Raw genomic sequence first — 17,750 nt, 5'->3', positions numbered from 1 at the left:
CCATTAGACCCTGAACTCAATCTCATTATTTTATGCATATCCATTTATTATGGTAAAATACATTCATACTTATTTGAAAGCTTAGTCTTAAACAATATATTCCAAATTGGAACAATTTTATTACTCTACAAAAGTTTCAATAATTATGACATTGAACCTCCTCCATTTACCTGTTTAAAATGGGATAAATTCTAGGGGGAACTCTTGGTGAAGATCAATGGTATAACATCTTTCAAATCACTAAATCACTAACTTCAAATATCAGCCTCAATGAACAGCCAATCAAAGTGATTAATTTTTGTTATTGGACTCCAGAAAAATTAAACAAAACATGCCGTCATCTACCAAACATTTGCTTCTGAGGTTGTCAATATTAGTATATTCTCTATATTCACCAAGAGTCACATATAGTGGCTTTGTCCTAAAGTTTAATCAATTTGGAAAAAGGTTTTAACCTCAATTCCCAACATTTTGGATGAATTTGAACCAACTTTTAAATTATCTAAGAGAATGTGATGACTTGAAGGATCTATCCTGGAAATATAAATGTTGTTATTTAACATAATATGTATGGCCCCTAAACAAGGACCTCACCTGGCATACACCGTTGGTCTCATGGGAAAAATGATATCTAAGATAGAAAATATTTATTTGATGGAACGTAAAATAGCGGTTGACCAATGTCTCTATAGAAAATTTTCAAATATGTGTCTGCCGTGAGAGAGCAAACGTTTACTACACAAATAATAATCGTCTCTGATTTACTAAAGTGTATTTCCATTTCTTTTTACCTTTCACATTAGCATTCTTATTATCGTGTGAATGTTAGTTTTAGATTAGGTACATTTTTATCTATGTTCTTCAATAAATAACTGCAAACGTATATATGAATATCTGTTTAATTTTGTAACTTTGTTATACCAATGTCATGTATTATTGTTCTTTTGATGATTCAAATTAAAAACATTTTTAAAGCTAAAAACTTCTCATATGCTCCCATTGACTCAATGTTAAAAAAGACACGTCAATAAAAAAAATCTATAGAATGCACTGGTTTTAAAGGATGAAGCAGAGGACAAAGAGAAGCAATGGGCAGAAAAATGTCCATGGACATATTTCTGAAGTCTCATTCTTTGTCTATCAGCCTCCTCCTAACTCCCTTGTCCCGGCTTTCACCCCCAGTCAGTACCACCCTATTTGTGTCTCCCCCTTTCCTTTAGGATGTGAGGTCTCAGGAGCAGGGTCCCCGTTCCTCGTGTTCTCCTTCTAATATAACATCACCCTCTGTACCTCTAGGCTGCTTCCATAGCCCTTTTTTTCTTAAGCTCAGTCCTACTTCCAGCTGTTTACTATCATCACTGTCACTGTCCCTCATATAATTTGATCTGCCTTACCATGATACCTGTATTTTTTTTAATGGTTCAGTATGTCTGGTCTTTGTATTTTGTTCTCCATGTATCATGTTGTGCTATGGATCACTGCATTTTGTATATGTCATGTATATATAATTACAACCATACAAAGAATAGAAGAATATTGGCTGCAGTTGTATTCCTAAGAATAGAGTTCGCCACAGATGTGCAAGGACCAGGCATTGGCCTGAGCAATGAAAAAATTGGATCTGTATCCAATATGGATGATCAAATTGGATATATTTGGTTTTCCAGCAGTTTTCAAAAAGACATGGGGCCCGATTAGTGCAGTTGGTCTGTTGACTGCACACACACAGATCACTGTCATCATCATTTATCAGCATGCTCGATACAAATCTGATCAGTCACATTGGGATTGGTGTTGCAATTGTGATTGAGTAAATGATGGATGGATATATGAACTTACACACTAAGGTGTTGGGAATAAGTGCTTACATAAACTCTAACATTCCTGGACAATAGACCATTTTCAGGCAGCATATCAATACAGAAGATGATCGGACATGGAAAAAAATCAGAAGGGGCAATGGTTGGTAACTGTATACAATCTTTCCACATTTCTGTCTACACCTACTAGGAAAATCAAGGAAGATTGTGATTGGGAGAAATAGGCTAGAAAATGATGTTGGGGAATACTCCTCACTATGATTCCAAATTTCAGCAGATATAATCATTGAAAAGAAATAAGCCTACACTCTGTCTATCCCATATCATACATGGTACCAGCTGCAGGGCACTATAAATGCCCTATATGTATGAGAACAAAAGACACTTGTCAACACTTGTCCTTATACTGCATGTCTGTGTGTGTCTAGCAAAATCAAAACATGAGGCATTGGTTCATATTTTAATCAAAACATTTAAGCCTGTATCCCAGCATCAAGGGGCCCTCATTATATTCATTTCCTGCACTGACCTATATGCTTTGTGGGATTCATCGATATAGCCACTGATTTGAGCAGCACAAGAAGCACAATACCATGAATTTAAGTATCATCTCTATGCGGATGATACACAAATTTATCTATCCTCTCCTGATCTCTCACAATCTGTGTTGTCTCGCATTACTGACTGTCTTTCTGCCATTTCATCTTTGATGTCCTCTCGCCAACTCAAAATCTTTCAAAAACTGAATTAATAATATTCCCACCCAACAATAGAAGCATTCTGCCTGACATTTAGTTTTCTGTTGACAACATGACCATAAATCCCACCCCGCAAGCTCGCTGCCTTGGTGTGATCCTTAAATCGCAACTATCCCTTGTTCCACACATCAACTCTATATTTACATCATGCTGCATACATCTAAAAAACATTTCCAGAATACGCACATATCTCACACAAGACACTGCAAAAACTTTAATTCATGCACTCATCTCCCACATCGACTATTGTAATTCCCTCCTAATTGTTCTTCCTAAAATCAGACTTTTGCATGCAGCTGCTAGATTGATATCCCTTGCAAATTGTTTTTTGTCTACTGAGTCACTCTGTCAGGTTCTACATTGGTTGCCTGTTTTTCAAAGAATAAAATATAAAACTCTTCTTCTAACATACAAGGCCATCAACAAAATAGCACTGACATACATTTCCTCACTCACTTGTCTCAAAATATCTATTAACTCGATCTGCGTCTCTCTTCCACTCTCTTCACTTCCTCCCATTCTCGGTTACAGGGCTTTTTTCGGGCTGCACCCATTTTATGAGATTCACTCTCTCGCATCACAAGACTTTCCTATAGTCTTTAAACCTTCAAGCGTTCTTTAAAAACCCACCTCTTCAGACAAGCTCTACCTCCTCTTAATCTCCCTAGGTTACTTTATTGACACCCTCTACACAGCTAACACAAGAGAACAACCCTCTGACCAACATAAATGTGGACTGAGCGTACAATCCACAAAATACTTTGTAACCTTTGCATTCTAGCTGGCCAAATATTCAATATGATGTAGCACGTGCCCTTGTGTATCTAACCATTGTCCCATAGATTGTAAGCTTGTGAGCAGGGCCCTCTTACCTCTACGTATGTATGTATTACCCAGAATTGTTTTATTACTGTTTGTTCCTGTGAGGATATCACCCTTATTTGGGATGGCAGTTACCCTCTGTGGGATTCAACTCACTCGGGTAGACCAGAGTATATGCGAAATAAGGCTTTATTACGACAGCACAACACCACAAGACGTTCACAAGATACAGGATAAATGGTAGCATAACCATCAAGCAGGATCTTGCAGTCAGCACTCCAAAGTAATAATCTCAGTCTCTTTCAGTCTTATCCTCCAGCAATATATTTTTAAACTACCATTACAAATACATATAACAATATATTTTTAAACTACCGTTTAGCTAGACAGTTACCATGTCGTCCAGAACTGGGTTACTGGCTCACACAGACCCAGTCCTGCTATTCCTCGAGCCGCACCACCATGCCTGGCCCAGAGTCCTTTTTGCTGATGTTTTGTAGACCAGGATCCTCCAAGCTAGAACAGCTCTCTTGGCATTCTGCTCTCCTTATTTTCTTGGCTGTATACACAGGGAGTAAGGTCAAATGTCTCAATCCTCCCCCTTACAGTAGGGGTCTATCAGTGGACACTTTAACTGTTAGACATACATTCTCTGTTACCTTAATTATACAATGAAATGGCTTGACTCAATTAGCTATTGTGGCTGGATACACTAAACAAAGGGTTACAATATAACATCAATGAATGACACTTCACGCTTGCATAAAACAACAAGACATTTGACACATTGTATCTGCAACATTACACAATCTGAATCTGTGATACATTTTGATACAATAATATTTATATTGATACATGTTAATACATTTCCCAATGCAATTTCAGCCTGTATATTACTGTGGAGGCACATTGCATATCATCTAGAACTTCTAAACTAATTATCTCTCAGATTACCTGTTGACCTAGCTAATTAACGTGGGCTGCTAGCTAGGTCAAGTCACGCAGACATGGTTCTGATTGCAAACCAGATCTAAGCCACACCTCATACCAATGAACATTTGAGACAAATGGTAATTACCTTAGCTAACACAAGAAAAATGACATTTGCTGTTCTGGTATTTTGGCACAATATGGCAATATGCTTTCTGTTTGTAATACATACAATATTGTAAGTAATAGAAAGGGCAAAATGTACCTAATAACATGAAATAATAAAACACATAATACACCGATGCTCTGGTGTATATACTTAGAGGGCCAAGGATTAAAAAGTACATTTGAGATGTAGACATGAGATGAGATGTTGACATGTGAGAAACAGGTGATGAATAAAAAGTTCTCAGTCCGGTAGCACCCCGTTTCCTCACAGTTCCCAATTGTAAAGTGCTGGCGTTATATCAATAAATGATGATGATGATGAAACAAAAATCTGTGACCACATAATCAACGAGTAACAAAATCATATTGGATAACCTGAATAAACTGTACCCAGGTACTCTGTTTCCAAAAAGGCGAAACACTGGCCCTTACTTGTCCTTTTTCACAGGGGTGGTAGAGGGATCTGAGATGGTACACTATTTGTGTAATATCAGTTGTATTTTATCCAAATGTAATATGTTTCATGTTTCCTCAATACTCAATATCTGTAACAGTATACAGTAATTAGGTTGTTTAATCACATGGTGCTAATTACAAACTTATAAGTTATGATGTCAATTCATTATTTAACCAATCATCATAACTTAAACTTCCACCTTATGGACATGCAAATGAGATGCCTCTTAGAGGAATTTCAAACTCTAAATAGGACACACAACTTGCATGTGCACCTCTGTGACAGGATCAATTTAATCCATGATAATTTACATGCCAGGTGGCACTATGGTTAGAATTGCTGCTCACAGACTTGGGAGTGGAGTTTGTATGTTAGTTTGGGTTTCTTCCAGTCTCCCCGGCTTCCCCCATCAGTGCAAAATAATTCTAGCAGGTTAACCGACCTCTAAAAACGTTCTCTGATTGTACAGTGCTGAGCATTGTGTTGGCACTATATAATTAAAGGATAATAATAATGTATTCTTATCATTAACTTTTACTTTTATTTCATGTTTGTGACGACTGGACACATCCAGAATGACATCCCCAAGAACTGATTTGTTCTTTGAGAGTTAATTTATGTTCTCTGTTTAGATAATGACATATAACATATGAAATACGTTAGTAAGGACTCGAGTATTACAGAATTTGCTTTGCAGTTTGAAATCCTCTATTATAAAGGCTGCATTGCATAAAAAGGTCAAAACAGCATATAGAGTTAACAAAGAATTGTTAAAGTAAAACTCAGAACTAGAAAGACAAAAAAATGTTTAATATTAATTGTTATGGGAAAATTGTAATATATGTATACGCAAAGGAAAATCCCTCCGGCATAAATGCAGCTTTAAATACATCTTACAGACATTGTACTTGGGAAATAGGAACAAACCAGGAACAAATGTGCTGATACCATCATATGAAATCTCCATTTAGAAACACAACTTGTACTGGACTTAGGACAGTTGTGACCCGGTAAGTTGTACAGGAGAACTATCAACTGTAAGATAGGAATTAGGAATATTTATTACATTATATTTTCTCAGTTATGTTATTTGCCTGATATACTATGGTATAGAGTAATACATTTAGTATTCATTTTTGCCATCTAAAATTTACTTTGTGATTTTTCATCCTTTCTAAAGACATTCTGGTCACAGAAGAATATTTCTTATTATTAAATTAAGGATTATAAACTTGTATATATGATATTTACTGCAATTTAATCTTTCACTTTTTACTTTATATTTCATCTCCTGATATTATTCTCACAAACTGGACGAACATTATCAATCTGAGAATCCTCTGGTAGTAGAAATTCAATATTTTGTATAAGATATTGGGACAGAATGGTCAGAGCCTGGTTCATACATCAATAAACTCTGTGATATATGCATTACCGACCCGGTATATACCTCTATATATGTAACAATCCCCCAGAATGTATATCACAGTTTAATTCTATGTATTCTTCTTTTCCCTTCTCTACACCAAGAAATGGTAAGTCATGTAATTTTCTATATGAAATAAAATTTAAATTGGAAGATTTAACATGTAGATTGTACTGGATAATACTTCTTTTACCCCTGTACATTTTAGAAAATCTTGCTCACTCTATTTAAATGACTGATGTGTGTATATAGTACATGTGACATTGCTGCTATACAGATTCATTGCAATAATTATTATATTATACGCTGAGCTGCATTTTATGGTACTGTGTGGAGGTGTTTATTATTAGACAATAGCAAAGTGTTTAATTTTAAGCAACGGTTAATTACCCCTCTTTGGCATTTGAGATGTCTAGATGAGAGGTGGGGAACAGGAAGTCCAGATGTGGCCCTTAAAGAAGTTCTACGGGTCACTCCAGGTCAGAACTAACTCCTACCTTTGGTCCTCTAACTAGCGACTCAGAGTGACCACAGTGCTGACAGTCTATCTATGTAACAGACTACTCTGCCATTGACTAGAAGTCAGTGATTAGTTTACCAACCGGTGGAGCTTCACAAACACTCCATGCTAGTGTTGTGATGTTAATGAGCTCAGCAAATTGTGTGACCCCGTTATGGGACCTGGGGTCATTATTGGACCCTAAAACCACTACTACAATTTTTCATGCATGTTTTTCTGAAGTTAATGATTACTATAACTGGAAACAAAACTGATAGACATCCATTCACTCTCACTAGATTTCAGAACAAATGATAACATATTGTTGTCCAGGTGTTAAAGTTTGTGGAACCACCACACAAGTTATAAAAGGACAGCGTATCTTATCTGATTCCACCACTTCTGACTTAATAAGTCCAAAACCCTCATAAATAAGTGTAAAATTTTATGACTGTAATCATCAGAATTGTACACTATTTACACTATATTTTGTGGGAACATTGGGAGACATCTATTAACGCTTCAGTCCCAGAAAACCAGTGCTAACATTGCAAAATATTTGAAGATGACCCTGGTTTACTCCTTGGTAACTAGTGTTGTTTTATTTAAATCCTGTCACTAACAGAAGGTTGTGACTCAGGTCACACATCTCAGTGCCGACCTTGGGACGTATTTACCACAAATAATGGATAAAGTAGAGGAGAAAGTCTCTGTGTCCCTATATGATGTTGGCACTTTAATATATTGAGCAATCTTTAGCGCTGGACGAGCTTCTCTTGTTAATGAGCCCATCTGGTTACTCTGTTATACTTTTGCGGTGTTTGATCCGGTGTCTGCAGGAACGATGAAGGAATATGTCACAAACTGCACAATACTGAGAGAATTTCACCTCCTGGCATTTTACATCTCTGGAGATCTTCAGCTTGTGCTTTTCATTGGGATCTTGTTAATGTATTTACTGACCGTGCTGGGGAACCTGATTATCACTAGTCTTATATGTCTGGTCCCCCAGCTTCACACTCCTATGTACTATTTCCTGTGTAACCTCTCGGTCCAGGACATCATCTACGTCTCCAGCATCCTGCCCAAATTCCTGGCTATTCTGGTAACAGGAGACACCAGAATTGTCTTCCCAGGATGCATCACTCAGATGTTCTTTTTTACATTTTGTGTAGGGACAGAGTTTTTACTCCTAACGTCTATGGCCTATGACCGCTATGTAGCCATTTGTATCCCTCTGCACTATACAATCATTATGAACAAATAGTTGTGTTTTAGATTATTTTTACTTTGTTGGCTTGTCGGCTTTTATAATTTATTAACAAATGCTGTGCTGGTTTATATGCTTTTTTTCTGTTATTCCCAGGACATTAGTAATTTCTACTGTGATCTGAAAGCCATGATAGCGCTTTCTAGTGGTGATAAAACAGCCATTGAGATGCAGGTATCTGTGGAAAGTATATTGTTTGGAGTTATTCCCTTTGTACTGATTTTAACTTCTTATATATGCATAATTGCTACTATCATAAAGATTCGTAGCTCAGCGGGGAGAGTGAAGGCTTTCTCCAGCTGCTCTTCCCATCTCACTGTTGTAATATTATTCTGTGGGACTTCGCTCACTGCCTACATGCTCCCAGAGTCACAGTACTCTCTGGAACAAGGCAAATTTCTCTCCTTGTTGTACACAGCGGTGGTCCCCATGCTAAACCCTCTAGTTTATAGTTTGAGAAATCAACAGATTTTGAGTTCCTTGAAAAACATGTTGAAAAGATTCTTAAAATAGTAAATTATTCATCCAGCTTTCTTTTCTTATTAATAAGTTTCCGTAAGTAACAGTTATATATTTCTTTACATTTTATGTGTACAACATAGCTAAGATCTGTGATGGAAACACAATGACAGGAGAATATGAAGCAGGAATTTAAAGATTTCCGTACCTGGATTATGGAGCTCCCTCCTTTAGGTCTTTATTCATCTGTGCTGTTGGGGTCCTCTTGTTAAATAGAGGTTTCACAAAGAGAACCCTAGAGTGTTATATCATACCTGCTGACCTGCTCTCTTAAGTCATATTGCCAATAGTTAATATGGCGCAACTGTGAAATGTATGTTGGAGGTCTGAACATGTGTTATGACACGACAGAAGATAGGCCCAAAATAACACCCAACATAGTGGTCTAGCGCCTCAAACTCTACAAGCGGGTCCACCTTCGTGGAGGTCATATAAGAATAAAAGAATATTGACTACAGTTGTTTTCATGTGAATAAAGTTGGCCACCGATGTGCAGGGATCTAGGACTCTGACCTGAGCAATAAACAATTGGATTTGCATCGAATATGGATGAGAAATTTGGACAGACTTCATCATTCAGCAGTTGCCCAGAAACATGGAACCCGGTTAGTGCATTTGGTCTAATACTGAACATCCTGATATATAAATGTTTGAATAAAGGTGGCAATAGATTGTGGTCTCTGTTTGATCATGTTAGATAGAACTGGCTGCATGTACAGACCAAAAATCTTGGCAGATGCTGACCGACATCTGATTATGATCTATGAGCTGTTGATCGTGATTGGTGGAAATATGGTAGGACAATAATCATGATTAGTGTAATCATTGCTCTAGTGCACTAACTGTGCCTCATAGCATCTGACCTCTTGGCCTAAGCAATGATCAACCGGATGTGTCCAATTTAGCCCCTCACATGCATGGTCATATTTGGCAACAATCTAGCTGGTCCGTTTACTTGCATGTAAACTGCACACATTCTGAGGAGAAAGCTAACACTTTGATTTGGGGGACTTTTGTATGTTTTTTTTTTTTATCTTTTGCATTGGTCGAAATGTGTCACAATGTTCTTTCCAGAGTACCCTGAAAAGAGCAAAACATATTGCGCTAAAAATGTAATCTGAAGCCTGGATTCCACCATCTCTGAAGGAGAAACATATTCTACATGCAAATTTTAGTGCACAAATTACTGTCATTATGACAGCCACTTAATTGTTACATTATTACATGATAACTATCACATCAACAACTCATTCTCCCCTCACATATACACCAAGCTTAATACATTGGTTGTAATTTGCACTTTCACCTACCACATTTCAATTATTATCTTCTAACACCATTGTCTCTCTTCTCCATCCACCACAACTGGCTCTCCTGCTGTGGTGACTGCTTACTGTATGCTGTTAAATTATCACCGAAGCTAAGTAAAACATTTTACTTACATAGGGATACCAGATCAGCCTTTTAAATCTACATGTATAAATTACTAATGCTGTATGAGTGCACTGCAGTTAGTTTACATACATACAGCATGCCTGTATCAAATTCAGGTGAAGTTAGTGCAGTGTAACCATGCAATATGTATGATTCATTGTCCAGATATATGGCTGATGGGGTAAACCTAGCACTGCTTGATATAATTACATTTATAACCTATTTTTTTTGTAATAGAAAATTAAGCTAGTGGGTTCTATTATGATTCTTCCTATCATGAATTATTTAATTCTGCGTCACCTAAGGACACTAAAGAAAAATCTCCATGTTTTTTTTATGCTTTTTGCTTCTGTAGTAATTAGCATATATTATTATATGTTATTAGAAATTATTTCAATGGGCTATAAAACATTGACTATGAATGAATAGAACATTGAAGCACTTTTATATTGGTCTAGCACAGGCTGATATCTTATAACGTTCTCACTGGGATTGATAGTGTTTTACTTGAGAAAAGGGCACATACAGCAACTGGCACAAAAGAGTAGTAACACAGATGCTTAAACGTGGCTGGTTAGAGGCATTATGCCAACTGTCAAATAAAGATCTAACTAAGCACGCCCAAAATAATATTTTGATACACTGGAACTTCTCTACGATCAATAAATAAGCTACTAGGCTGGGCTGAAGCAAACAAATCTAAACATAGAAAATTATGACCAAAGTGTTAGCATTGACACTTGACAAAAAAATAAATGAATCCAGATACTAATTATTGCTATTTATCTATGTATTAGATGTATTTGCATTTGTAGATCCAGGTGGGTGTAATTGACAGAGCAATGCCTATATTCAGGCATGACCCAGAGAAATCACACAATAATATAATATTTTTAGCGATGCAAAAGCAGATTGAAAAACAGATTCAGTTTGTTTGCAAAAATATTAAATAAAATCAAAAACAAAAATTAAAACAACAAAAATCAAAAATAGCATATTGAGAGTATACAGTGATATGGAGATTCAAGAGGCAAATAGGTGGGAAGATAATTCTGAGAAATATAGTAGATGATGGTATAGGAAGGTAAACTAAATAATGGCCTGAGAGTAGCGATGGTTAAATTTGGGGTTAGAACAAATGCCAGGACAGACAGGTATTCGGGTTGTGTTAAGAATAAATGCACAGACTAATAGTGATAGTTCTTAATATATTTTCAGTTTCCAAAAGTTAGAATCAGAGATTAATATATAACAATTTACAGCATAGGGCTGTTATACTCTATGGGCTAGATTTACTAAACTGCGGGTTTGAAAAAGTGGGGATGTTGCCTATAGCAACCAATCAGATTCTAGCTGTCATTTTGTAGAAAGCACTAAATAAATGAAAGCTAGAATCTGATTGGTTGCTATAGGCAACATCCCCACTTTTTCAAACCCGCAGCTTAGTAAATCTAGCCCTATGTGCTTTGAAGACCTCACACTCTCTTAACCTATGATATATATGAATGAATACGACTCCTTATGAGTTCCATTTTCAACCACCAGAGGGGGAAGCAGTACAATTTGGAAAGCAGTAATATCATAAGCAGCTTAATGTGATTGACAGTATAAGTGATATCTATATCTTAATCACTCGATGAGTGAACAGTAGTATTACATGATATTTATGGCAATATGTCGCCTATATTTTATGTGAATACTGCAAGCTGATTAATAAATTATTGAATATTAACTGTCAGAAGAAATATAAATTAAGAAGTGAACTGAACCCTACAATTACATAAATAATCATTAGTGGAAGATATTAGACCCCTACGATTTATATTGGGACAAATTTAAAATGCGCTATATTTCTATTGAGGACCTAACGGGGTGATGGGCTCCCCTCTGATTTTAATTAATTCCACATCATTTTCCCACTGCTCAATATTACATAACCATTTTAATATTCTGCTTTGGAGAAGAACAGTCTGAGATTAAAGAACAATTTTTAATGGATTTTTTTGTTAAATTACAATAGTGTGTATTGTGAGCTCCTCTGATCCACACTAATTTGCTTGGTACTCTAACTGAGGCCCACAATGGTATCCTTGTGCCCAGGTTGATGTCATACATGCAGAATACCCGTTACATGCTTGTTCTTATAGGCTGAGAGCTTAGACCACAACAAGTGGAACATTCATCATCTTACTCACAGGCAGAGCCTGATTATCCAATAGGCTGACTAGGCTCCAGCCTAGGGCGCAACATTTTAAGGGGTGCAAAATTGGGACAGGCATAGGTATAAGCTGGAATTCACAAAACAAATAAATCAGAGAATAGTTGTTCTCCAAAGTAAAAAGAAAACATTAAAGGAAAATATATTAAGGTTTGAATGTTGGTGTATTTACATGGTAAAGTCTGACGGCGATCAGACATCCTTGGGCGGGCAAAGAGGAGAGAGAAAGAAATACTAACTAGGGAAGGCACACCTCATATGTGTAGTCAGTAGTAATTGTAATGAGGATTAGTATATTCCAAAATTCTTTCTTAATGGTTTATAATGCTCATAGACATGAGATGAATGGAAAAAAAACACATTTTATTCGTATGAATTAAAATTGTATATATTAAAAGCGAAAAATTTTAAAACTTAGTGGTGTAAATGAGTAGCTACAGATATATATATATATATATATGTATATATATATATATATATATATGTATATATATATATATATATATATATATATATATATATACACACACACACACATACATATTGTGGCAAGAGCCCGCTACTGCTGATGCACACACAAACAACTTCTTCCATTTTATGTAGTTTTATTGTCAGGATGGTAAATGTTTTGACACCGTACAGATTTCACAGCAACTCTGGAGACCTTAAACGCTAGCTAGACATAGACCAGCTCTCTCAGGACCAGCCAGCTACCCCAGCATTGGTCTTACTGGACAAATGATACAAACAAGCTTTTATACATGATACTCCTCCCCCAGCCTTAGCTTGATGGGCAGGTGACACACCCACCTTCCCTTTAATAGGAAACTCCCATCAGTGCTTCTGTTTGCACTAAGATAGACACACCCTGTGTGTTTGCTCTGATGTGGAACATGTCAAACCATGTAAGTTAACCAAACTTTAAACTATTGTTTGTCAGACATAAGCCATCAATCTAGGTGCATTACTGCACAAATGTTTTACTCTACTTCCATGCTTTCTCTGCATATTGCCTGCTAAATGCCTCCCTTTGTTACAATATATATATATATATATATATATATATATATATATATATATATATATATATATATATATAATGTATATCTTAGGTAATCCTCTTTATTAGGCTCTTATCAGGAGTAATATAAATGGTATGATGCAAAATTTCTATAGCCAAATATAACAATGAATAATATCATACAAAATATACACTATATTTGATCAATCCAGCTTTTCTAATGCAAAGCACATTAAGTGTGACTTATTAAAAGAATCTGCACGTACAAATGATTTGGGCTGTTCAGTACAGCTATAGCTGATTGTCTGGATCGGGTTACTTGCATCAAACAAACGTTCACTGGTGTTTCTAAATAGTATAGATCTATGGTGTTAATCCTGTTACAGAATTCAAAAGCTGGATGAATTGTAAGCACTCCTGAGATAACAGAGATCTATTATTATGTGCTAAGTAGTTTATATAGCTGAAATCTTTCTCATTTTTTGATTCTAATGATATCAATCCAGCTTGTCTAATACTGAGCATGTTACTAAATAGAGCTTGTTCAAAGAAGTAATTTCAAGTTGCTAAAGTCTGCACAGGCAGGTAATTAGTGCTGCCTGATAGGGCTTTAGCTAGTTATCTAAACCAAGTTGTTAGCACCAAACAAACACTTCTTGATGTGTCTAAATAGATTAGATCTGTAACGTTAATGCTAGTACAGAGTTAGGAGCTGAATGAATTGTATACACCCCTGAGAAGGATCTGTTATGAGCTGTATTTTAGCTGGAGCTAAAAATGCTAAACACTTCTTTAATAGAGCCACCTATCTGAGCTAAATCATTTAACAACCACTTGCTACAAACCTGATGTACGTTTCGCTAATGCTTCTATAATTGGGCAGGCGCTAGAGGATAACCGAGTTGGAGAGACTGGCATTGGTGTGACAGTCCCGTCCCTCTTCCCATCTACCCCCTTATTAGTACTAGTTCATGCCGAAATGACTGACAAAGATAGCTGTGACACATTTCAGAAGCCGGTGGGCCAGAGTTTTGATAACAGGTGAATATAAACATTGGTTGAGGAGGGGGGTTGGTGAAGGAAACCAGATTTTAAATTGAGGTAGAGTTAGCCCTAACCTAATGCGTATTAGGATGGTATAAGCACTGATCCTAATTCATTCAAATGAATCATCTCTGTTCCATGTAAATAGCATTAATATAATGAAAAGAACATTGAAGTAAATTTCAACGTCATCCAGTTAAGGAAACTGTAATATTAAATCATCTTAACATTTCATATTATTATTATCATTATTATCTGTTAAGTTAACTTCATATATAAGGCACAGGTTAACTTTACTATATCCATATTCTTCTAGTTCCCAGCTAAAGTTAAACCTGATAATTGTCCTACCTACGCATAACCTTCAGTGGATTAACGCCCCTCACCTGATTACTGATATCCCCTACACAAGGCGCCCTACATAAATCTCCCCTGCTCTTAAGGCCGCCAAGACTTTCATTATAGCTATATACAAGGCCATTATTTGGTACGGCTGTATAACGGGAAAAATGGCTTAGTTCAGAGTTTACTAGAGGTGATGGAATTGCTGTGATTAGTGCATAGTATCCACGTGAATCACAACTTCCTCAGAACTTCCTAGATTAATTGTTTCTTGTTCTGAAAAAACAAGCTGCAGTACAGACTAGTTGGCTGGATTATATTTAGGGAGTTTACAGTGTGCGTGGGGTAAGCTTATTTTTTACGAGAAGGGAGAGATTGCTACACATTTTTCTTTTATTAAAATTCTATAATATCTATAAAACTGCCATGTAATAATTGTATCAATTATACTTGTGAAAGATGTAACCCTATAACAACTTGCGTGGGCTTCACTATCGTTGTTCTGTCTGCAATTAAAATAAACACATTTTCCCTAATTCAGCAGTTTTATTATTCTTCTGGGGGCAGCCCAACCTGTTCTTACATTCATCTTGGTCACGCAACTGAAATGTAAATAATATCCTTGCCCTTTCTCTTTCCCTCTCACCTCTCTGTCTCTATAGTCTCCTCTCTTCCTCTCCCTCTCCCTCTCGTCTTCTTTTCCTCTCACCTCTCTCTCTCCATTTTGTCTTTTCTCCCTCTCATCCTCTCTCTTTTGCCCTCTCTTCCTCTCTCTCCCAGTTGTCTTCTCTCTCTCTCTCTCTACTCTCCTCCTTGCTCTCTCTCTCTTTATCTCACCCACTCATCCTCTGTTTCTTTTTTCCTCTCTCTCTTTCTCCCTCTCTCTCCCTTTCATCTTCTCTCCCTCTTGTCCTCTCTCTCTTTTGCCCTCTCTCTTCCCCTTGCCCTCTCTCTCCCACTCTCTCACTCTCATCTTCTCTCCCTCTCGCCTGTCTCTCAGAACAGTGTAGTGTTTCCTATTTAACATGGAGTGTTTTGTAGATTATTTAACATTTTTAAATGTGAAATAAGTCTTTAATGGAACTATTCTTAAATCTGAAATCTGTAATAGTTGGAAGTTTGTTTTTTAGCAAAACTTGATTTGTTATCTCATCTCACTCTTTTGTTGTGAACCTCTAAGGGGTCTATTTAGCAAAAGGACGAAAGCTCTAAATCCTTTGAAAACTGGCTGCTTTGCGGGATTTAAGGCTTCTGCCTATTTATCAAATCCATCCTCCTGGTGCTGATTGTTGGCAGTGGTAGCCTGCATCTGGGCTCTTATACGAGACTAGCATTGGTCTATTCTCCCGGCAGGGCCGTAACTAGGGCTGTGCGATAGGGGGGAACAGTTTATGAATAATTTAGGCTCATTCGGTTAAAATTGAATGCTGGGGGAGGTGGCAATTTTCCGTCTCTCACCAGGTGCTAAAATTTTTACGCTACAGCTCTGTATCCCTGGTGACATTTTATTGATAAATTGCATGATAAAAGATTTACTATCATTGTGATACGATGCAATATAAAGCTTATCGTAGGGATCTTGATAGATAGAAGTGTGTTATTGGGTCTAAATTCTATACCCTGTAAAGTATCCTCTAACTAAGCTACAATACAGTTGCTCACCACTTTATTACAGCAAGATTATTAGTCCATCGTTATCAACAGCAGTATTAATGTTTACTAGTGTGGAATACAATTTCATTTTTTTTCAAATCTCCAGCGAGAAAATCTTCATCTAAAACCTTTTCTGATTGGAGAAGAATCCAGGCAATTTTTATACTTCTTGGGACTTTCCATGACGAGTCCTCACCCAGTACAGACAGAAAACTGTGAAATATGTGGCAGTTGCTTTGTTGAAATAAAGGGTGGATTCCGTGAGCTATTTGGAGCATAAGTAATAAAACTAAGTAATAAAATTCAGAGTAATAAATGCTACACAGCAAGTGAAGATACCCTCTGATGGAGATGACTTGTTGTAAACCAGGCATATATACTGCAGAGGTGGAAGGCTCTGGATGTTGGTGGAAATACGCTATTTTTCCATGTTCTTTTTTTGTAGAGGAATGTACACAAATTTTGCCAACAAGTGTGCATCAGTTGCAGTGTGTGTATGCTTAATAAATTTTACACTTATATGCACTATTGTCCCCTTTCTAAGCGAGGTTCTGTCCAAGTGATGAAGTGTGTTCAGATGCATTAAGATCCACCAAGATCTGCATCTTCCATCTGGCATAAGTCAGCTCTTTCCTTGGGTGCAAAGGTCTATGAAGAGACGAATGAAAGAGGCCACTCCACAATGATTATCTAATGGACAATCACAAACTATCAGAATTTTTCCAGCATAATGGTGCCTGATTCAATATCACAGACACTCCCACCCATATTTGCATAATGGAATGGATGTACCAAGATGAATAAACACTCGTCTAATCCAATCCATTCGGGCTATTCAAATAAAACTCATCCTAACCAATGGCAACAGGCCAATCAACGATAGGGAGATATGGATTCGAGAAAATCATGTGCTCTAAAACTGGAGCTAATAGAAAGGCAAGCATGTCATAAAGGGTAAAATAGTAAAACATACTGTGATCACTTATTATGATTCATTTTATAGTTAGAATATCCTACAAATAACAAGGTAATAACATATTGATATTATACAAGAGAACGCTTTCTGTCCAGACTCTGACGGATTATCAGAGACTATCCATTTATCGAAAGGCATGATAAATAGTCTTTTTAATATACTTAAGTGACTTGTGCCTTATTTAAAAAGGAAATACATATAGTGAGCACATTTGTGTAGCATTATGTGATATGCTAAATTTTGGCTACCAAATACAATGCAAGTCAATTGCCGGCATTGATGTGAAGGGCAAATTTGTTGGCTGCAGGATGCCATCAATCACTGTGAAGAGTGCATCATATAAGAACCAATCACAGATCCAGTGTTTAGTTTAAATACTGTGAAGCCGCCAGA

The 17,750-nt window shown here is 36.7% G+C and overlaps 1 pseudogene; it reads left to right on the top strand.

Moving 5' to 3' along the window:
- The first annotated feature begins 7,724 nt into the window (after positions 1–7,724).
- LOC142099966 (olfactory receptor 5V1-like) lies at positions 7,725–8,663 on the top strand (annotated as a pseudogene).
- Positions 8,664–17,750: the final 9,087 nt, after the last annotated feature.

The sequence above is a fragment of the Mixophyes fleayi genome, chromosome 8 (genome assembly GCF_038048845.1).
Source record: "Mixophyes fleayi isolate aMixFle1 chromosome 8, aMixFle1.hap1, whole genome shotgun sequence".
Classification (NCBI taxonomy): Eukaryota; Metazoa; Chordata; class Amphibia; order Anura; family Limnodynastidae; genus Mixophyes; species Mixophyes fleayi.
Note: the sequence above shows the minus strand (reverse complement) of the source record. Positions and strands in the feature narration are given on the sequence as shown.